A 25187-nucleotide genomic window follows, 5' to 3' on the forward strand; every position below is an offset into this window, starting at 1 on the left:
CAAAGAAGCCAAAAGCCCACAATAGGGGAAGGACAGGCGTTCTTCCTGACTTCAGAAATAACCAGGCTGCATTCTCTTTTTAAAGAAAATCATATTTCCCCAGCTTAAAAAAAAAAAAAAAAAGAATGGACATGTTAATGGCCAAAACAAACAGCTGTTGGAAGAACTTTTAGCCCGGAAATAATTTCAGCAATGAAGCTGTTTGTCTGATTTCCAGCTATTTTTCACTACTGACAGCCATGAGCCACGGTGTTCATTCTGTTTTGTCCCATGAAATCAGGTTAGACTCACACAAGAGTTCAACTCGCTCAAACAGCTTAATTGCTCAGCAGGCAAAGCCTGTCCAGTTAACAGGGCACCAAATATATAGTAATTTCTACATTTAATAAAGATGATACAAATTCCCTAGCTAATACTTCCATGTGATATACTACACACATGGGTTGCACTAACAGCAGTTACTGGGCTAAGCAGCTTGTGTACTATCACATATGACTATCAGAATACTCAAAATACAGGCACATTTATTTTATCCACTTTACAAAAAGAATAATTTTGATTCATATACATCGAGTACCATGACCAAAGTCATAAAGCTAGAAATTGGAAAAGACTGCACTATTTTAACTTTGAAAGTAGTTTCAAGTATCATTGTATTCAAGATGGCTTTGTCCAAAACTAAATTCTAAACTTCCAAAAAGGGTACAAACTCAGTGGCAATGAATGACATTAACCCTGTCCATAAAAATATTTTATTATGATCATATTGTGTTCCATTGCTGGCAAAAGCTCATCAGGAATAAATTTTTAGAAAGAAAACAGCTAATAAACATGCACTATTGCTTTGTTGAAAACTGTTGCATAGAGTATAAAATCAGAAAAAAATTTCCCTATAATTTTAATAAAAATCATATTTGGATGACAGTATTGAGATTTTAATAGAAATTTCTTATCCAATAAAAGAAATTTGATTTCAGACTCCCATATTTCTGTTGAAAAAAATCTATAAGATAGACACACTCATTTTAAAAAATTGATACTATATTACTATTGCAATAAATAGTAATAATGCAAGCAAAGTCTCTAGAAAAATAAGGGTATACTTAAAAAAATATATATTCACATAAATGTTGGCAATTATCAGAATCATGACCATTACTGTACAAAATATCTCTCTATAGAGGGGGATAGTAGGGGATAGGAAAGGTCGCAGAATACAACAATTACTAATAGGGCATTATGTAAAATTGTGGATGTGTAACCGACGTGATTCTGCAATCTGCATTTGGGGTAAAATTGGGAGTTCATAACCCACTTCAATCTAATGTATGAAATATGATATGTCAAGAGCTTTGTAATGTTGTGAACAACCAATAAAAAAAAATCTCTCTATGTAAATAAATGATTTTCTTGGGTCTACTATTTCTATCTTGCCTGTAGACATTACAAGACAGAATAAAGAAATTCAGCATTGGTGGTGGCAGGGAAATAAAATGATCTCTTTGAAAAAGTAAGTTACTTTGTAATTTACAAAGCATTCAACACATAATAACTTACAGAGAGTGAGATAGTTCAGAACTAGAAATGATCATATTCCTAAAATGGGGTTTAAGTTATACAATGAGCTATGTATCCTGTAATCCTCACATTGCAAACAAAACGGCATAGTTGAAATAAGACGGCTTGTGGGAGAAAGAGATCCTAGGAAAACCATTCAAAACCTGCAACTTTGGGAGCAGACCATCAACAAAAATAACATTGGTATCTTGCAAGATAATTTGGACCACCCAAGGATGCAGTTCAGCCCAGAATTATTTAAAAAAAAAAAACAATGGAGTGCAAATTCTGGCAACACTTTAGTTAGAAATGGTGGGGGAAATGCAGTTGGAAGGCAAACTGAGCCAATAGGTTTGCCATTGAATTAGAGACAGTCAGTGCAACCTGAAAATATACAAAAACCTTGCAAAGCTAAAGATTTGCCCCATGACCAGCAAGTTCCAGACATAGGCCCTTTTGTTTTATTTTGATTAATTTTCCCAAAACTGAACCCCGAATGTCCCTATTGACTAAATGACACTCAAGCTCAGGTATCTTTTCTCCCACAAGACTGTATTCCACTTGACTATGTTGTCTCCCTTTGCCTAGAATAAATCACCCCAAGTATAGGCATGGTTTCACATGGCTTCACATGAAGCCACACAACCTGTACATTATACATACATAACTGACCTATGTACCAAGTTTGAACAAGCTAAGTGGTATTTTACAAACCTATGCTGTAGCAGAAAACACTGTAATTTCTGGGGGCTCACAATCAATATGATGTCATTTCATTTTGAGATGCCTTTTGCATATCTTCTAATTGCATTTCACTATGACTGAAATACACAACTGGAAATAGTAGCCACTGTCAACTAATTCTATCCAATAACATGACCTATCAAGAACAACAAAACTAAATCAACTTATTATAAAACTTTGTGTATAAGGAGCTGTCATCTCATTTCATACTAAAAGAACATCACTATTTTGATGACTCAGATTAAAATTCACTGAGAAGTTAAATAATTAGCTTTAGGTCACAATTACCACGTACTGTGAATTTAAAAATGAGTTTTCTCAAGTTGAGATCAACACACCACCACCTGCAGCACCTGCTAAAAATATAGATTACTGGGTTCATCACAAACCTATACAGGAAGAATTGCAAAGGAGAGGGAGAGCTCTGAGAATCATGGTTAAACAGATTGATTCTCATATATACTAGATTTTAAGAGCTACAATTTATAGGATTTGTACTTTGAGAATTCAGGGAATAGCTTCTAAATTTGGACTGCCTGTAATCAAATACCTGCTTCCTTACTGAATAGTGACATGAATTTAGAAGTTGCTGTGCTTCAATTTCATTATACATGAAATGAGAAAAAAAATAGTTGTACTTCCTATACAGGAATGCTGTGAGAATTAAAGGAAATAAATGTATAAAGTCAGTAGAATCGTCTGCATACCATAAGTGCTCAATAAATGTTTGCTATTAATGTCGCAGGAAATAACTAAAGTCTTAAGAATTAAAGAGATAAGGTCAAGAGGTATAATATGACCTGGATCATAAGCATGAAAAGGACTGAATTGGGGTGGAAAATCCAGAAAATTAAAATGAAATAAATTTCTAATCTTTTTTCCCCCATCAAATGTAACAGGAAAAATAGCCAGAAGTACTCAAAACCCTCCTACAGTTAAGCTCTTAGGCAATAAGAAAAATTCTCACCTGGTTATATGTTAGTATCAGTGATTTTTAAAATAAACAACTCAATCTCATAAAATGACAATTTTCAAACCAGTTTTTAATGATAAGGAATAAAGTAAAAGAATAAGAGAGAGTAAGAGAAAAAAAATGAACAACTTTCAAACAAGCATGATTGCTAAAAGACAAAGTATGGTTAGTTAATCAATTGTGAAGTTTGCTAAAATCACAGGAGACTTAATTCCTAGTTTTAATGGCTTAAAGTGAAATTTCCACAAGGTAAGATCCAGCAGTTCTAATGAAGTAATTCCATGTGACCAGCCACACCATCAAGACACAGACCATTTTCTTCATCACTGAAAGTCCTCTCATGGCTCACTGCAGTCAAGATTCACTCCCAACTCAGGCAATGACCAAAGTGCTGCTTTCTCATGCTAGTTTTGCCTTTCCTGGAATTTCACAAACATTTGATCAAATTTTATCTGTTTATTTTTGAGATTTATCTATGCAGCTATGGATAGCAGTACTATTTCCTGTGGATGAGATACACTCCATCCTACTGATATAGTGTAATTGGTTTGTATTCATCAGATGCAAGATAGTGATCTGGTTCCAGTTTAAGGATATTATGATTACCTCCCTATAAAATATTTGCATATGTCTTGTGCTGCTATTTTTTTCTATTTTCATTAATAGCTAACTAGAAGAGAATTTATGGGATACTTGATAAGTATAAATTTAATTATACAAGAAATTGCCAAATTTTTTCCTAAAACACATCACTCTGAACTCTCACTAGCAACATAAGATGGTCCCAGTCCACAAACTCACCAGTGCTTCATATTTTCAGTTTCAATTTTAGCCAACATAGTGGTATATCATGGTGTATCACTTACAGTTTTAATTTGCATTTTCCAAATAACTTATTGGTGCTGAATAGCTTTTAACAAGTTTATTTGCCATGCACATTGTTGGTGAAATATCTGTTCAAAAATTTTGCTCACTTTTTGTCTGTCTTATTACTGAAGGTTAACAATTCGTCATCTTAGATACAGGTCCTATCGTATACATGTTTGTAAAGTATTTTTTCCTAATCTGCATCCTGTCTTTTGTTAGAAGAAGATCCTCTACATCTCTCTCATATTTCTCAATCTTATTAGCAGAAACCCTAACTATCCCTTTATGCTAAACTATTTCTACAAGGATTTGTGAGTAGCAAGGGTTAGATTTGTTTGCTGTCCATTTCAATAAAGGTGATGCTGGTCTCCAGAAAAAGTGATGAGCCAGATCTGCTTGCAATTAATAATAAGCTTAAAGTCCCTTTCTTGCATCTGTACCTGTCGTATTTCAGGTATCACCTGGTCCTTGTCACCCTGTCCTGTACAAATTAGGGCTTGGAGAACTAGCACAGGAAAATTTTGGCTTTCTAGCTACTGCTATTGCTATGAATAAGAGACTGCATTATTTCTAAAATATTAAGTATTTTCTACTCTCCCTTTCTTACCCATATGTTTACCACTTGCTTTTATACCAGATATTGCCAATCCTATTAATTTTTTAAGTCTTTTAAGTCTTTTTTCCTCCTCTCTATGTTTCATTTTGGAACTTTTTTTTTTTTGGTAGTTGTAGTTGAACACAATAACTTTACTTTTAATTGATTTGTCTTTTTGTGGTGCTGAGGATCAAACCCAGGGCGTCACACGTGCTGGAAAAGCATTCTACCACTGAGCTACAGCCCCAGCTGGTCAATTAACTTTTGCTATGTTTTCATGTTCACTAATCTTTATTTCTATGATATTTAATCTACTGTAATCTATCCAGTTTCACTTCAGATATGGTATTTTTCATCTCCAGAAGTTCCATTTGAGTGCCTTTCATATCTATAATTTCTCTCATTATCATATTTATATTTTATTCTACCTTCATGGATGTATGGAACATGTTGATAATAACTGTTTTAATGTCTTTATTAATTTAATCACCAAGGTCATTTTTAAGTGTGTTTCTATTAATGGAACTTTTTCTCCTGAGTTATGTTATACTACATTTTTATATACCTGCTAACATTTTAGTGGATGTAGGCATTTTGGGTTTATATACTGTTTATACTGGATTCCAAGAACTCTTTGATTTTGTAATGAAATGCAGTTAAGCTTCTTTTGAATTTATTTACAAACTATATTAAAGAAGGTATACACTTTGTCCAAGGCTAATTTAACAACTCTGGTAAAGAAATAAACTATCATGCTTTAACAAACATCTAACATATTAAATAATCTCCCCACTCTTGCTGCAAGGAATATGAGCTCTAGTAATTATCATCCTCCTTTCCAATGGTTCTCTCCTCAGCCTTTGCTTGTCTCCTCTTAGCGTGTATAGGAAAAATCGTTTGTCAAAGATGGAAGTGAACACTTCTGCACATCTCCACCTTTCACACTCTTTCCCTCTATTCTGTTTCTTTCTTTCTCTTTCTCTCTCCTCCACCTGACCCTAACCTTCATTTCCTTCTCTTCCAATACTCTCAAAACATTTAGGCCTCTAGGCTTTCATGATTTTTGGTTTCTATTTCTACAGCTCAGTACCAGATGTGGTGATGCATACCTGTAAGCCCAGTGACTCAGAAGGCTAAGGCCGGAGGATCACAAATTCTGGACAAGTCTCAACAACTTAGTGAGACCCTCAGCACTTGAGTGTGACTTTGTTTCACAATAAAAAGGAGGTGGGGGCTGGTGTTGTAGCTCAGTGATATAGTACCTCTGGTTTCAATTTCCAGTGACAAAATCTTTTCTAAAAATTTTAAAAATAAAATAAAATTCAGTACAACTTCTTGACTCTATTTGACATCTCCATCCCTACTCTGCAATCTGGATATTGCCTTCAGGAAGCAAGATAGCAAAATGGCAGACCTTCTCTGTGACTACTTTTCTTTCAGGGCACATAGATTTGTGATTTCTGATGCCCAAAGTCTGAAAATGTTGTTTAATACTTGTATCTAGCTTAAAGTCGTTTAAGGTGGAAGCTATATGCATAATTCCTATGAGTTTATAATGGCTACGTGCATGTAAGAGTCAGATTTGTAACTGTTCTTTTTCAATCCATTTTGTAAACACACTAGGTGTTGCAAGTTTCATATTAAGTCTCAAGACACTTCAACTCTTTATCATCCTTCATCTAGCTAAAAACTTTCCTAAAACCCTAGAGAATATATAATTTGTGTCAAAAGATTGCAAAATGTTTGGTAGATTGGATTAGATTGTCTTCAGATTCGATGAGGAAATTTAAGCAACAAAAAATAACACAAAATGAAGTGAACATGGAATTAAGACTATTCTCCAGACCAGACTTCAAACAATTAAAACTCTAAGGTCTGTATTAGAGTTTTTCCCACCAAAATCCCCACTGGCATCATTTTTTTTTCCAAATATTTGGGAAAAATTAGAAGTATCAAGAACTATTAGACTTATATTTAAAGGAACAATAAACCAAGATACACCTTTTTGTGGCACTGAAGCAGGAGTAGGAAGTTATAATAACTGGCTAAAATATAGTAAACGATGAGAACAAAAGATCCAATAGTAAACCAGTTCAGGGACTTTTGGAAACATATACAATGTCCACTAAAATGAGGGCCCTTTGAGGAGAGGTGAAAATGTGTGTATGTTTTCTATGGCATACGTTTGTGATCTTATAGGCTTCCTTAGGATATGCTACTGATATAGTTAATTGAGCAAAACAAACTCATTAAATTCAGAGAGCCTCTTACTCAAAAAGTTTAATGAAAAGCAAATGTATTACGTTTTGATGTGGAGATGCACGCTATGACTCTGCCATTTAAGACATCAGCCCCCACTGTAGGAGTTAAAATATACACATTTGGACATGGAAAACTACTTATTAAAGCAAAATTACTTTTATTAAAGCAAATCACTTGGATAGGCTTAAAGATAAGTTTCTGTGCCTCAATGAAACAGTAGACTCATAGTCCAAATAAACACCCAAAAGAAACAATGCATCTTTACAATAGTTATATTTCAAGGAACTATTCATGTTTGCATATATGACCACAAATGTACTATCTTATTAAATACTGAAAGTCATCTTCAACCAAGCTATGCCAGTTTGGACTTGAGAAATGTGATCAAATAATCTTAGATGTAATAACATAAAACCCTATTTTGTAAAGGTATCTTATTTTTCCTGTTTGTCAGTTTTATTATTCTGAGCTGTATTTGAAATAAAAATAGGCTAAAATAAAAGGGGTGACATACAAAAGCATCACCATTAAAAGGTTTCAATAAAAATTATTACAAAGGGATAAACTTGTACTTGTGAAAGATTTGTGGGACTATCACTTAGGATGTTAACAAATTTGCTCATCTTTAGTATTGTAGGACCTAATGTAGAATCATCACTCTTATGCTTTCATCATCCAAATGATGACTCTCACTTGTTTTATGCCACATATCTTGACAGTGCATCAGGTTTCTTTCAGGAATTGAGAAGAAATCTTTCAAAAGTTCTCTTTTTAGACTTTATTTTAATATTTTAACACAGAATAGCAACATAATCAACCTATGATTTTAACTCAAATTTGAGTCAAATTAAACACAGTGATCATGAAATATTTCTCTTAGTTCCAGAAAATGTATTAACTCTCAGGAGTAACAGCACTTAGATAATCAATAGCTTCCAAAATTTGCCTTTGTCAGATTCTGCAACATTTTGCTAGGAATTCTGGTTTATTTCAAAATATCTATGTGTGTTTTTATGTGTATGAGAGAGAAAATGAGACAAAGAGGGAGAGAGACAGACAAAGAGAGGGATAATGAATGACAGGTTAAATAAGAAACCCTATTATTCAGCCTACTAAAAACATAAGAATGGGTAGTTGGCAAGTATAATAAGGAAAACATGGAACCTTATGGTTACTCTCTTATTTTGAGTATTTTATTCAGTTACTTGGTCTGCATTAAGTATAAATAAAATATAATTAAAGCACTCAAAATAAACATTGTTGCAGCATTTAATGAGAAAGCAACATAAAATTACATCCACATTATGAGTTCAACAAAAAATATTCACTGAACGAAAAATATGACTCAGGAACAACACTTGCAATTCTAGTGCCCTTCACCTCTGCAGTGAGCCAGTGTCCTCCTCTCTGCAGTGGTGGAGTACACAATCTTCCTGGCCATATGCAATGCCCCTGATCTCAACAGCCCAGAAAAAAAAAAATGAGACCAGTAACTAGGAAACCATGTTTCTCTACCAGATAGCATCATGGTTTGAAAGTATTTGCTCCCTCCCAATTACACAGTGAAACTTAATTCCCAGTGTAACATTACTGGGGAGGGGTGGACTTTGGGCAGGTGGTATTGGAGTCATGAGGGCTCTGGCCTTGTGAATCCTATCAGGTTCCCTTACTAACAGGCTTGTTGAACTGTGCTCATCCATTCCTCACCCTTCAGATTTCCAGGATGTGAGGATGTAGCAAGAAGGTCATCACCAGATACCAGGGCCTTAACCTTGGACTTCCCCGCCTCCGATAAGTTTCTGCTCTTACAAAATGCAAAGTCTGTGATATTCTGTTTTAATCACACAATGACAGGTATCAGAATTTATTTGACTTAGAAAGACATACAAAACCTATCATTAAAGATGCAACCTTTAAATATGCACTTGAAATGAGTTAATGAACACTTTAAAATTTCTTTTTCCTTTTTATCTGCTTCTGCCAGCAGAGTTTTCTTCATATATTTCCTTTTACTGATGTTTTATTCCTCTACTGACCTCACCATCCATTTTCTTTGGCTAGGCAAAAAAATCAACATTTCCTACTGAAATGTTGATTTCCAGGTATACAATCCCTCTGCTTCTGTATTATCTAAGTCTCAAGGGTTCCTTTTCTTGAAATTTCACAATGGAAGAATGATTTCCGACAACATCAGAAACTGCCGCCTTTCTTTCTTATATATCCCTTGCTTACTGGTTTTATAAACCACACATATGTTGTCCTAAAATATCTTCCTCTTTCCTGTTTTCAGTGTTTGGACCATGAGAACAGCAGACTGACAAAACATAATGTTGAAAAATCATGATAGATACCTGCCAATATGACTTTTCATTCTGGACTTTTATCATTACCAACGTAAAACTTATATAAGGAGTTTCTAATTTGACAAAGTTGAAAATTTAGGCTAAGACTAAGATGTTTTGCTTTCTTCACCTCACACCGTCCCACCCATGCCCCCTCCCCAACACACACACTTGCTAAATATTTTCACAAACATTCTGTTTCTTATTCTTCTCACAATGCTTCCATAAAATATTCATAATATTTAGAGGGCAAGGCAAGAGTAGAAAAAAATGGATAATTAATTTTGGCATCTGAAATTTTACTTTACTTTTCTCTATCCACGAATCACATTTTTAATGAATTACAAAGAATACACAAACTTAAAAGACTTGAGGATTTTTTAAAAATTGCTGATAACCTGCAATTAAGCAGCTGGTGATACATGAGATTTTCTTCTAAAGAAGAAGTTTCATTCTTAGGACCCTCAGCTTAAAATTCTCATTATCATTTAACTCTTATATTTTCAGGAGGAGTAGCATATTTATTTCATAGCTATGTTAATATTCATTTCAGATATAAAGGGAAAAAAGTGGCTTAGCAAGGGAGAAAAACCAAAAATCTTATAAAGTTCCTACTAGTTTTATAAATGAATTCCCAGGAACATCTATTGCACCAATAGATGCAGTTCTTCTCACCAATTTCTTCATTAGCCAACAAGTGGAATCCATCAATTCCACCATCACTGACAAATATTCTCAGCCACTGGGAATGCCTGTGAAGCATTTTCAAAATATAGAGAAAATTGGAAGCCAAAATAAAATAGAATAAAGTACATTAAATTTGCTGAAAATGTATGGGCTGAAAACTATCAACAACATGCATAATGGATATTGCATGTGAACTATAACAAAGTACCTATTACCACAGAATCAAAGAAATTAGCTAATTTAAAATGTTGTTTTCCATTAATTGAACTTGGCTTACTAATAAATATGCTTCTTTTATATTCTTTATCATAAGAAAAATAAAGTCCCTGGAATTAAAAAAAAATCTTCCTTTAAATGCTGATAGCATGAAAGACAAGGGGGTAAAAGATGGAAGGGATGTGCTGTCTCCTCCCCTCTTAATATCTTCTGATGGAGGCCATCAGCTCCTCAGCTGGATTCTTGTAAATGCACTGATCTACTCCAGATCTCCCCAACAGAAGTGTGAACTTTTACATGAGGTCCCTGAAAACAAAGGATGTGAGCAATCACATCTAAGTCCCTGGGAACTCACTGCCAACTTTCCACACTTTCTGACAAAAAACAGGCAAACAAAACAAAATAAAACAAAACAACTTTTGAATAAACGCAAATGGAAAGTTTTGTAATTCTAATGGGATGGGATGTACTCCTCTCCCATAAAGTCAATTTCCCTGTTTCCTATTAAACACTAAACTACTCATTAGAGACTATATCATTTTCATAGGACCATTTTAAAAATGATGCCTGAAAGCATGTTCATTCTAGAAGTTTTATTTCTGCAAATCTTTCTGTAATGATAGTGTGTTTGAATTTTCTGCTGTCCATATCCCAGATTCTCATGAAACAAGGTACATGGGATTTCCCTGAACCCACACTTGGGCACCATGTGAGTGATACTGGTAACAGTACATATCAAATGCTACCCAGTAGCTTGACTTTCTGTAGGTACTATACAATAAATTCAACTAAAAATTTAAATTATTGAAATTATTAAACTTCCATTTTCCTTAAATTCTTTCTGTTTATATTCATCAAGAAAAAATAAAGTCCTTCCCTCCTTCTTTTCCCCTATCCTCTCACAAAAAATTAGTTTTTACACATATTTATTTCATCATATCTCAGTTTCTATTGTCTCTAACTTCCAAAATACCATCTCCACAGCCCAAGGCTACTAGTGGAAAGATCAACTCTGACAGATGTAGGCTTCTTTCTTTGTGCAGTTGGAAGAACTACACAAAAAAGATTTCTGGACAGCTGAGAGGCACTGCAGAACACATTTATTCATCTGACTTTACCTTTGACAGTTAAAATGAGATAAATGGGAGACAGCATTATGTATTTTTTTCCCTCTACCAGCTTGCATCTACCAAGTGGGTTTTAAGAGCTTCCATAGATCACAAACATATGGTGACCACAACAGCTAGAGTATATGTAAACAAAAAAAAATGATCAAAATAACATACCACAAAAACTAGAATAAAGGTGAAATGACCATTTAATTGCACATCTGGCAATACTAGGAGCTTTTCAAAGGAGAAATGGCTTTGCTAGGGAAACCTCAGGTGAGGTTAACATTATCCTCTGCAGTAACAAAAGTACACACAGTGCATTCTTGACAGATTCACTAGAAAAAACGTTGTAAAGCATTTTAATCAACAAGAAATGTGATCAAGGAAACATTAAAGAAGAAACAAAACTTTTTATATTAAGAAAGCTCAGCAGCTTTTCTTCTTGGATTTTTCTCCAGGGGATTTGATTTAAACAAAGCATCTCTTGCAAAGAACAAGGCTTATTATTCTGTCACAGAATATTCAATAAAAGTGTAAAATTACTAGTGATTCTTAAAGAGGGTACAGCAATTCCAGGCAAACTTAAAATAGGCTGCTCCATTTAGATAAGCTTTAAAGCTTTCTTGCTGGCTTTCTCCCCCCATTTACATTTTATTGGTGCCATTTCTTTCTCAGTATCTGAGCTACTACAAGAATCCTTCCATAAATTGATGACCAAAGTATATGTAGTAAATGAGGATTACAGGTCAATAAGTAGCTACCTAGAAGATACGAAGAGCATAACAGATTAGATAGGAGAATAAAGAAATTAAAACAAAAAGAAATATCCATGGTTTGTTAGTAGTAGGTAAAATACTGGCTGTGCAAGTACATCATTCAGTTTGTCAATAAGCAAATTTAGAGTTCACATATATATGGCAGTTTTCTACTCTCTGAAATTTTAGTAGTTCCAAATGCTCCCTGTAAAACTTCTCATCCATAGTTTAGGGATTATAAAGATGTTTAGAATTCAGCTGCAACATAAAACCCGAAACCTATGTTGTTATTTATTTCAAATAACTTTTTGCATATATACCTATTGATATATAATTCATTTTTTCTCCTCTTCTGGCTTAGGAAACGGAAAATTAAAGGGATGGAAGGAAATAAAAAGAAATAAAAATGGAGTTAAATGGAATAAGTGGTTTTCAAAGCCTGCTAGGAGCAGAGGGATGTGGGGGGCACAGGATGGCTAAACTCTTGTGGAGCCATAGTTAGGCACCATGTGAGTGATGTCTGTAACAGTGCTTATCAGACACAACCTGGTTGCTTAATTTCCCATATGTACTTGTATTAGATCAAGAACTTCTGAATAGTCCTGAGTAATTAGCTCAAAAAATCAAATGCCAACATGCTGAAGACAATCTGGAAATACAGACCCAATATAAACCTCGTGCAAAAAGCAGAAATGATGATTTTCCATTGTATATGCTTTGAAACAGGAGGACATAAATTTCTTCTAAAAATGTACCTGCTTCTCTTGCAGGGCTAAAATGCTTATTTATATATGGATCATATGTACAGGATGACCAACAAGTGTGAAAATATAATTACATGAGATGATATATAAACAGTATGAATCATGGTCTGTGTTTCTAGATATCTTGTTTCTAGTATTTTTTAAGTCTTCATTTTAATTTCTTTCAGTGAATACGAAGTTCATTTCCCCATTAGCATTCCTTGCACTTAATTATCTATGAATTTCCACCAATTCATTCTTATTTATTCTCCCATTAGGCTTCTTCCTGCCTTTGAAATTCTATCGTATATTCCCTAACACTCCTGCTCTTAATTCTCTGTTCTCTAAAGTCATTTGATATATGAGACCAGCTTAACACATAGCATAATCCATTTCAATTTCTCACCTTCCCTCATGCATAAGTTCCAAAATATCATAAAATGTTAAAAGAAAATTATCTAGTTTTCTTTGTGACTTATATTGATATATACAAAAATTGCTAAGTACCACACCCAAGTTCTCATTTTGATAGTTCATACTTGGCAAACTAAAAATTACAGTGTACAGTTTAGAAAGGATGTGGAGATGAGATGTAGGGGAAAAAAGATTTGATGAATTATGACATCTCTGTAAGCCACGACCACACTTTATATTAGAACTAAGATGTTTTAATATAAAGTGATAATTATATGAGACTATGATGTAATTTTAAAAGCTACAACTTGCTGGAGATGATAATTTGGAAAGCCATGCATCAGGAGTCATATCAGGACTTTTCAATGCATTATATTTAACCTATTTAATCATAGTTGAGACCCTTAGCCTGCCCAAATATTTAAAAGAAAAGGTCAATATTTACTACATACTCCTGAAAATGCATATGCTATAATTCTAGTAATAGCAGAGCAGTATCTTCTCAGGGCAAAGCATTCAAGTTTCACCACTTGGATTTAAAGTAATGACCTCATCACCCACTCCAGTAGCCTCCTGATCAGGGGACATCCTTTTTGCTTCAATAAAAACAATGTGAGTAAATGCAATCCCATCATTAAGAGACTGTAGTAATTGCAGGTTCAAAGCCAGACTCAGCAACTACGTGAGGCTCTAAGCAACTTACTGAGACCCTGACTCAAAATAAGAAATTTAAAAGGGCTGGGGATGTGTCTCAGTGATCAAGCACCCCTGGGTTCAATCCCTGGTACAAAGAGAGAGGCGGGGGTGCGGAGGGAGGGAAGAGAGAGAGACTGTACTAAGCTAAATAATCAGTTTTGACTAAAATTATAATCTGTAAATTGTTTGCTTTTTAAAATTTCTTATTCAGTCTAAGATTTTTAGTTAAAACTAACAAAGAATGACTAAAATTCAAGAAATGTTTAGTCCTTACACCCCCAGGGCTTTCCACCAAATCCACTATACTACTGCACTATGATGGTCAAGACAATTCCCTTCCTGACAGCACTTAAGGACCGCTCCGTTGATAATGTCAATTTAAACTACAGAAAAGTCAGCACATCTTGGGAAAAAGAAAAAAAAAATCTTTCCTCTTCTCCTGAAATTGAGGACTCACACTCAAAATTCTAAGTTCCCAGCCTCACTGATTTGCTGCAGTATCCAGCAACATTTTATTTTATTTTTTGTTTTTTATTTTTTTTAATTTTATTTAAAGCATGGAGGGAAAAAAAAAAGCTTAGAACAATCTTAATGTGTTCTAAAGTTGCATAGCCAATGTGGCACTTTTTGGTGTTATTGGTTTTTACTCACAGGTGAAATCCACTAATGGGCAATTTCAGACTAATTAAGGAGGAAAGTAGGCATGTGCTATTGAGGATTCAGTGTCTCGTTTTACAAACTGCTTCTTCACAGTCCTTTCAAAGGATTTTTTCCCCTCTTCCTCTAACTGCTTCTGCTTACCACATCAGTTATTTTCATTGGCTCTAACCCAGTCATTCCCTTTGAATTCAACCCCTCAACTTGTTGTTGTTTTCTTGGTGTAAAATATCAAATAAAGATCTCCATTGCTTTGGTGTTGATTTATTTATTTCTCTTTTAATTTGCATGGTGTAGGGTTTTGGTGGAAATAGAGTTCAATGTCAGACCACAGCAGAAAAAGCAGATGGTCTGTTTGAAGACCACATCTTCCCAAAAGTCTAAGAAATCTTTCATAGGGCAGGACATGTGAGGAGACGTTAGGAATGTCCTTCTTGCCTCAGTTTCTCTTCATATAGGAAGGGCCATGGGTCCTCTGAGCACTGATACATTACCTCTTCTACAGGATTACAGTTGTCTGACAACCTCTGACAGGATATTATATTGGTGGTTCTTTAATGTTCTTGCACCCCAGAATTGTCTAAAGGGCTTGCCAAAACAGAGAGCTGGGCCCCCAATTCCAGAGTCTCTGAAATAACTAGGGTAAAAGAGTTTGAGAATTCTGAGAATTTGCCTTCCTAACCAGATCCTAAAGCTACTGATCTATGTATCTCTGTTTTGTAATGTGTTACAAAGGGAAGAGAAAGAGGCTTTACTTCTGAGAATCATTCAGATGTGTGTGTGTGTGTGTGTGTGTGTGTGTGTGTGTGTGTGTGTGTGTATGATACAAGAAAAATATTATTGAAATAAATGAAAACATTAACGTTAAGAGTTTGCCAGCCCTCAACAAAATATTCTGGATTAGCAGCAGATTCTAATTTTTGAGTGCTTACTATTAGTCATATGAACCAGTCTAATATGCTGTGGTTGCTAACAGTTCTGATTCTCTGTCTTCTGATGAAATATCTTTTAAATAAAGATTTATTCTGTTTCATCTAAATCATTTTATTTTGACAGATTCTATTTTAACCCAGGCTATTTTTTTGGTGAAATAGCTTTAATATTTCAAATAGTTTCTCTAAGTATTAAGTATAATCAGCAGAAGAAGAGCTCAGAGGTGAACACAGAACTGCAGGAATGCCTAAATCAATCAAATCTGGTGATCAAGGTGCTAGGAACTAATAGGCAATTTCTCCAGGATCTTCCAAGAGCAATTCCAGATTTATTTGTTATTCTGCTTAAGGATTACATTCCTGGAAAAGCAATTCAATTTAGGGAACTTAGTTGACATTGCTACCTGTCAGCCAGGAAAGTTAAAATGCCTTATCCCCACCCCTATCAAATGCCAGAAATTGAACCCAAGACTTTGTGCATGTTAAGTACAGGCTCTAGTTCTGAGTAAGCTACACACACAGCCCAAGAGCATCTTCATATATATTGCTCACAAGTTAGTATCCAACTGATTATATGGATGATTCTCCAAAGTAAGATGAGTATGCTCTCAGGAAAAAAAAAAAAAAAAAAAAGGAGCAATCAATGTTTGAAGATAGAACAAATGTCTGTGGCACACCATCTCCTTGATTATATGTAAACTCTGCCTAGTAACAGGTGAACTAAAATTAACCCCAGAACCTGGAAGAGTTCGTGGCTCTTTATTTAGTGACTATCTGTGTTAATATTTTGCTTAATGATCCAATGTGAAAACTCTTATCCCTCTAGAAATAAAATCCTTAATCTTTCATTGTGTCTAAATCTCTGAAATGATCATGAAAGCTGAAAGGAAAAAAATTAAAGTTTCTAACTAAATAACATTGCATTCCTTAATTAAGAGATAAATAAATCCCTTATTTATCTACATGTTTCATTAATTGGTTGGCTCCATTACCTTCAGGATGGAATTCCTAGATACTTTCCATCCAAGGAAAATATAAGGTAAGTTGAATTAATAGAACATAAAGGTAAATTCATTCCAATAAAAGAATCTGAATTACATGGATTTTAGCAAGAAGATAAATGCCTGCTATTTCAAAGTACAGGCAATGAGAGAGCATAACAAAAACTTAGAGAACATCTTATGGAATGAATTAATCAAACAAGAACAGAATAAATTGTCTATGTTTATGCTTACCAACTATATTTTGCTAAATATGATGAAGAAATGTCATGGTTGAAGGTAAATAAAAATGTGATGACAAAATAGGGCTGGTGATACAATCAATCAGTATCTTTAAAGTCAAAAATCATCTTAATAAGGGATTAATTTGGTTTATTAAGATAATAAAATTAATAAGCAATAAATCCAAATAAGTAGACTTCTTATGCACAGAAGAAAGTTATTATAATGGGACATGTTTATAAATAAATCATAAACTGAAAAATAAGTTTTCCATTAATGCCAATATTTAACTGAGTATGGATTTAATATTCACAAAATGATCTCTTGTACTAGCAAATAAATATTAGCTCATAATTTTTCTCTAAAACCACGATGTAATAAAAATATGATCCAGCAATTCCACCTCGAACCTATACACAAAAGAACCAAGGTACTCAAACAAATACATTTTCCAGGCTTGGTGGCATACTCCTATAATCCCAGCATCTTGGGAGGCTGAGGCAGGAGGATTTAGAGTTCAAAGCCAGCCTCAGCAATTTACAGGGGCTCTAAGCAACTCAGGGAGACCCTGTCTCTAAATAAAATACAAAATAAGGGTGGGGATGTGGCTCAGTAGTTGAGTGCCCCTGAGTTTAATCCCTGGTACCCAACCTCCACCCCCCCTGGAAAAAAATACATTTTTTTGCATGTTCATGGCAGCACTGTCTATGCTCAATAGCCAAAATGTGGAAACAGACTGTGTTGATCTGTTTTGTGCTACTATAACACCTGAGATGATCAACTTAGAGAAGAAAGTGCTTTATTTGGGCTCATTATATATTTTGATGATAACCACCAAATGCTAGCCCCTTTTCTGCCATTCTTCCCTTTCACAAAATAGCCTAGATGTTCAAGGGTTACTAGGCAGGAATCAGTTAAAAAGAGATTAATAACTTTCTAAAGCAAATGCAATTTGGTTTCAGAGGTTCCAGTTCAAAATCCATCAGCCCCATTGCTTTTGGGCATATGGAAAAATAAGATAATATAGTGGAGAGAGCATGGCAAAGCCAAACTGTTTACTTCATGACCAGGAAGTAAAAAAAAAAGAGAAGAGAATGAGGTCCTGCCCTCAATGACCAAAAACAAACAAAAAACTCTCATTAGGCCCACCTCTTTAACGTTTCACCACTTCTAGTTATGGCCAAAGTAGAGACCAAGCCGTTAACACACAGGCATCTTAGAGGGACATTTCAGATTCAAACTGTAGCACAGACCAAAGTTCCATCAATGGACCAAGGGATAAAATGTGCCATATATGTACTAAGCGAATTGTCAACAGTTCTTAAAAATTATAATAATAATAAATAGCATTTTTATTTTTGAAGTTTTAGAAATCTTTCTATTGTGTATAATTAATCACTTTTAGAGAAATATTTTTAATTAAAAGGTGAAATTTACACCTCCAAAATCTGTCTCATATATCATATCAGGGGACTTTGATTTTATGGTTGTTTGTTTCATTTCATCAGTCTTTACACATTTTACAAAACATGTATTTTTTAATTACAAAACTATAAAGTTAATTTGATAAAAAGAAAACATAAGTAGCTTAAAAAACTTAGTTTAAATCTTTGCTTACTTTTGTTTACAGTGGCTAGGAAGAAATATTTGTTTAAAAAAATAAAAAAAGAAAGCATTATTGAATGAAACATCTTAATAAGGAACACATTTGCTGGCATTTTAACTGAAATGTCTTAGTTCTATTGTAATTAGAATTTCTAAAATGTATTTAATCTTAAAAAGGAAAATGTATTCAATCCTTGTTTTTCCGAAAGATTGCCCTAAATTTTAAAATAGTTTCAAATTCTAAAACAGTTGCCAGTTTACTAATGAAATCTTGCAATGTCAATTTAAGCCAATTCACTAATGAAAGATTAGATTATTAGCATAAAACATATAGTAGGTCTTATAAAAATGTGTCAAACGCCTAAGTCCAGAATAATTGACCTATAGAATTTGAAATTAAACTGAAAAATAAGGCAAAACCAAGAACAATCCTGAGCAAAATACTATGAATAGTCACACAGTTGAGAATCTGGTTTTAATACATCTTTGATTGTATACTTTTACAACAGCAAAAGTGACAAGCCAGTAAAAATATCTGGCAAATCAAGTTTTGCTGCACTGGAGCAACCAGGAACCCAACCAAAGACAGATCCGATACACCAATCAACTAATCTGCCAAACACTAAAGCCAAACTGATTTGTAATTCACCATGGAAAAAGCCACACCACAGTGATTTTGCTATAAAATGGAAATAAGCAATTTAACCCAATTTAAAGGGTAAAGTTCAAATATAAAGAATAAACAACATACAATAACAAAGATTTTTTTCTGAGTTTTTTTACATACTAAAAATCAAGAAATATAGTAACTTATTCCTCAGATTCTTTGACTAAAAACAACAAACAGCAGCAACAACAAAAATAGTAGAAAGAAAACAAAGCAATGCTATTTTAGTTATTGAGAAGTTATAGAATATTGGATGTCAGATAATTGACATACCCTTCTAAATTATCTTGAGTTTGAAAAGTATTAGGTGCAAGAAGAGTGTGGTTTTAATAGTTGTTTTGATTTCATTAATGTAGTCCATTTAAAATAAAATTTACATTACTCTAGAATCACTTTCTAGAAAATAATTACTTGAATCTCTCTGGGGTGAGTTCTGTTTTCCTTCTGACTTCCTATGAGTAATAGCAAACATATTTCTTCATTTTTTTCTTTCCTTCATGAAAATCACAGATAACCTTGGCTGAGCTCTAAATGTAAACCATACAATTAATTTAATATCATATTCCTGATACATCTAACTTCTCAAATCTCTTTATGCTTGGCTTTCCTAGTCAATTATAGAGCAAAGATTAATTGCACTTGCTTTAGAAAGTTATTAATCTCTTTTTAACTGATTCCTGCCTAGTAACCCTTGAACATCTAGGCTATTTTGTGAAAGGGAAGAATGGCAGAAAAGGGGCTAGCATTTGGTGGTTATCATCAAAATATATAATGAGCCCACTGGGCTAGAATCATTCCTTATATACTTATATTTATGCAAATAATTTCATGCCAAAGGCTCCTTTTAAAATATGATTTCTTTAAACTAATGGTTTAACCAATTATTATATATATCTGAATAACTCAACAATGTTCAAAGTGGGGCTTCAGAAAAACCAAAGGATTCATTCCTTCATTCATCCATCAACTAAGTCAACAGCAACTGTATGCAAATAGGCTGCAAAGAATAGAGAAACATAAGTTGTGGAATCTCTCATTCTCTAGCTTGTTAACTGAAAAGGAAGCTAAAATCCATTTTATTTAGAATCATTAAAGAGTGAAGAGAATGTCTCCTATGTGCTAAGGGAGTTAGAGGGGAAGCATTGGGAACCAGGTAGCTAGGACACTAAGGGCAGATGTCCTAGTTTTTCCAGGCAATAAACTGAACTATTGAGGATGAATTACAGCAAGAAATCCAGGATACCATGTAAGAACAAAATTCAGGAAGGAAAAATTTAAATTTTATATACCAAGATTTCCAATTTAAATGGAAAATACCTAGTTTTTCAGTCTTCATGTGATAAAAATATTCCAAGTTCTACTTTTATTCACCAAAGAGAGAATGAAAATGAAATAGCATTGCTTAGTACACCTCTGAAAAATCACTATTTGAAAGTAGAGACTATCAAAACAGGTAATTCCGGAAATTCTGAAATCAAGGGAAAAACAAAACACCCAGCTCTCACTAATATATGTGTGAGAGAGAAGAAAATGAATTTGTGGATTTAAAACAATAGGAACTGATACCGAAACAGACTGGTAGACCAGTAGAACAGAATAGAGGGCACAGAGACTAATTCACAAAATTGCAATTATCTTATATTAGACAAAGGTGCCAAAAACATGCATTGCAGAAAAGTTAGCCTCTTCGACAAATGCTGCTGGAAAAACTGGAAATCCATATGCAACAAAATGAAATTAAACCCCTATCTCTCACCATGCACAAAACTCAACTCAAAGTGGATCAAGGACTTAGGAATAAAACCAGAGACCTTGCATCTAAAGAAGAAAAAGTAGGCCCCAATCTCCATCATGTGGGATTAGGCCCCAACTTCCTTAAAAAGACTTCTGTGGTGCAAGAATTAAAATCAAGAATCAATAAATGGGATGGAATCAAACTAAAAAGTTTCTTCTCAGCAAAAGAAACAATCTGTGAGGTGACTAGAGAGCCTACATCTTGGGAGAAAATCTTTACCCCTTACACATCAGATAGAGCGCTAATCTCTAGGGTATATAAAGAACTCAAAAAGCTAAATACCAAAAAAAAAAACAAATAACCCAATCAATAAATGGGCCAATTCATGTTTTCATACCTGTGCTTTGTTTACAGCCAGAGATATGAAAAATTGTGCTCTATATATGTACTAAGAATTGTAATGCATTCCACTGTTAAATATAAATTTAAAAAAAACAGTAGGAGAAAAAATACAAATTTATTTAATAATTATTTGGGGGAAATACTGGGGAATTCAGAGGCACTTGAACACTGAGCCATATCCCCAACGCTGTTCTGTATTTTATTTAGAGATAAGATCTCACTGAGTTGCTTAGTGCCTTGCTTTCACTGAAGCTGGCTTTGAACTCAAGATCCTCCTGCCTTGGCTGCTGGGATCATAGGCATGCACCACCACACCTGGCTTATAATAATTATTTTTAAAGACCCATTGCATATTAAAAAGTATACTCAGTTGAGGTTTGAGGTTTGTCAAGAAAACAGTATGTTAATATAGTATGGGATAAAAGAAAATGGGAATAGAAACTAACTGAACAATTTCTATGTGACAGCCACTCTGCCAGGCTCTGATCATAAATACATATCAGAAATAGGTCACTGAAACCTCACCATCACACTTTGGGTAGGTTACCAAGATCAAAGCAGCTTTTTTGTGGCAACTACGATTGTGAGATTAAGTATTGTATACAAAGTCAATCTGGATTTTTAAAAAAATGTTTTTAAACTAATGATCAGGTAGGTAAAGCAAACATACAAACACACACAGTAGGTGAGTTCTAGTGAGAAAAGATGGTTGTCATGCTTTTCCATGATTGCCTCTTTAACAAAATCTTAGAATCCTCTCTGAATAAATGTCACGTTCTCAATAGGGATACAGGATGTGGGAAGTCCTAGAGGAATAAAAAGAATTTGAGAGTAAAGAAAAATGTAATCACGACTAGCATCTATTTTTCATAAAGAGAACCGAAAGAAGTGAGTCATTTTCCATTGACTTGTTTTTCTCCCAAATCTGTATCCACTCAAAGGTGCATCTTACAAATATTTCCCCAACTAATTCTCCACTCATTCTGGTAGAAATTTATAAGTATGGATCAATTCTACAGATCCCAATGTGTGTTGTAAAAGTACTGTCACATAATTACTTCTAAGTGAAATAATAAATTGTAGACCACTGTAGTACTTATTGTACTTTAAAACACACAAGAGAAACATATATTCTCTTTTGTTAGCATTTCTTAGAAAATTAAGGCCCAAATCAAGGCAATGAATTTTAAGAACAACGAGTCATTGTGCAATCATTAGAATCCATTTACTTCACACTTAAAGAGTGTGAAAGTATTTAAAGAGAAAATACTTTTCTATGATAGTCAGACCAAAGTTAGAGTGATTTGTAGAGGTGAATACCTTAGATTATTAGCTTTGGGAGCTGAGTCCCATGTTCCATTTCTGCATTAAGAAGAGTTTCATTTTTAAAGCTCACCCATAAATATGCTGTCTCTTTCTGCTTTTTGGCCTTTACCTATGCTTAGCAAGCTGAATTGCATCTTCACAGGGGCTGCAAAGCTCAAGGCCTCTGTAGGTATTTTACAACTCCACTGTTGGTGTTCCACTAGCATACAAGTCTATTATCATTAAACTGCTGTTTACCTATATTTTGACATGTTTTAACTGTTATGCCTCTATAAAAGCAAGTGGATATGTTAAAAATTGTGCCTTTATTTTAGAACATAAACTGTATCAGTAATTCTTTGGTCATAGACTCCCAGCATTCACTCAGATCATTGTTGAGATTGAGATAATCATAAAATTAATACATTATAACTAATAACATAAAAGATCATGGTTGTATACATTCCTTTAATATTTAATATATGTACATATAGTAAAATATACACATATCAACATTCGTCAATTATAAATCTACCATATGCTAATTTATGGCCCTGAGAAAGTTCTCTGGCCTCTTAGAACATCTTTTTTTTTTTCCTTTTTGACTTAAAAAAAAAGACAGAGTATGGTAAGAATAAAATAGATAGCACATCAAGATCTTAGAACAGTGTGTGACCCACATTAAAAGCTCATTTAAAGTTCACAATAGCCATCATCAATTCACATTAGCAACAGCAGGGAAAGAATAAACCTTCTTAGTATTTATTGCCAGTCATACCTAATAAAGTTTAGTTCAGTTATATTTTGACATAAAAGTTAGAATTAGACAATAATTCTTAATAAGGGATCCTATAGATTAAAATCTTTAAAATCAGGTTTCATGCTATGCCCACCTTACTTCATAAGCAGGAAAATGTATTAACATACTTCACATAAGATTCAGTAAAGCAAAGGAGGCTCAAAAATGATATAATGAAGTACCCCAATAAGTCATGTCTCCTATTATCCACACTTCCTCTCACATAACCATTCCCATTGTATTGGCAAGGTTCATATTATTACAACAAAATATTCCACAGAGGCAGCTTATAATGTGAAAAAAGGTTTATTTTGGCTTACAGCATTGGAGGCGCAAGTCCAAGACTGGGTGGCCCCACTGATCTACATTTAGTGAGGGCAGCATATCATGAAGGATCCATGTGTCAGATTGAGAGGTCACATCTTAAGCCAGCAAACAGAGAGAATGGGCCAGGGTTTCACAATCCCTTTTGGGGGATATGATCCTCAAAGACCTAAAGGCCTCCCATAAAACCCTACCATCCAAAGAGTCTATCATATCCCAAAGCACAATCTTGGGTAGCAAACCTTTAGCTCACGAGCCTTTGTGGGGTGTTAAACATCCAAACTATAGCACCTATACTTTGCTTTCACAATGGAAAATTAGCAAATACTATGAAAGCAGATGCCTTAATGGCACTTGAACATTGGAATATGTCCTCTCTCTTGCTGCTCAGACTTAAGCCATAGACAAGTGGCCCATGTGAGAGTCAGTACAAACTACCAGACATGTGAGCATGTCATTAGAAGCCAGTCAGCTGACTGGAAATTCATGAATGGAGCCAAAACACATAGATCAGAAAGAGCCATGTCAGCTGAGCCACTGCACAATTTGCTAATTAATGCAGCAAAAGCTAACTGACACAGTATTTCTCTTCCAAAGAAGTAATTTCTAAATTATTCATTTTGATGAAAGAATAGTCCTATTTCCTTAATTCAGTAATTCCCTAATTCATACATATTTAGGTACTTCCACACTGATAATAAACACATCAAAAGAAACAAAGTCTATGAGGTCAAGTGACATGAGGTCAGAGGACAGAAAGTCCACTCTAATAATAATCATGACAATTATTATATTTCAAATCAAAATAATCATTAAATATTTGTACATACTCAGGCACCATACATTATCTCATTTAATCTTCACAAGTCTTAATATTACTCTTATTCCCCAGATGAGAAATGTGAGGCTCAGGAATTAAATAACTTTTCTAATATTACCTACCTAGTAAGAGGCACATTTCCCATAAATTCTAAGTTTTTCACTTATGTATTTATATAATTATGTGTTCTACTATGTCTATAATTTAAACTATTATTGTTATACTTAATATTAAATTTATTTACATATAACAATGAGTTTCAAGAGGGTAATGCTTAATTGAATATGTCTATACTAAAGTAAATTTACTAAGATATCCAGTATGTGTTAATGTCACTAGTTTCTTCCTCATTCATCAAAGAATATATGTGAACAAATGACCTTTAAACCACTTTTTGCTTTTAAAAACTTCTATTTTTAAGCTTTAGGTACAAAAAAAACTATTAGTAATCTAATGTGTTTACCAATTTACATACCCAAAATACATGACGATATCTATTTTAATAAATTTAACATGTACATACTTGTGTATATGGGAAACTCATAAGTGGTTTCTTATATAGATGACCACATGAAGAAAATAAATTATAGAAAAAACAGATCAGAGTCTACGTTCTTGAGTAATACTCTTACCAACTCTGCTACTTGATAGCTGAGCAAATTGAGCTCTTTGTGCTTCAGTTTTCTAATTTGTGAAATTAGAAATAATTCATGAAGATTGTGAGGAGTAAATATACATCAAAATAATAAGAAACA

The 25187-nt window shown here is 33.9% G+C and overlaps 1 protein-coding gene across 1 annotated transcript in view; it reads right to left on the reverse strand.

The window, feature by feature from the left end:
* Nav3 (neuron navigator 3) overlaps nt 1-25187 on the reverse strand; it is a 781792-nt gene that overhangs the window by 346927 nt on the left and 409678 nt on the right. The gene's annotated exons all lie outside the window — the stretch shown is intronic.

This window comes from Ictidomys tridecemlineatus, chromosome 6, assembly GCF_052094955.1.
Source record: "Ictidomys tridecemlineatus isolate mIctTri1 chromosome 6, mIctTri1.hap1, whole genome shotgun sequence".
Lineage (NCBI taxonomy): Eukaryota > Metazoa > Chordata > Mammalia > Rodentia > Sciuridae > Ictidomys > Ictidomys tridecemlineatus.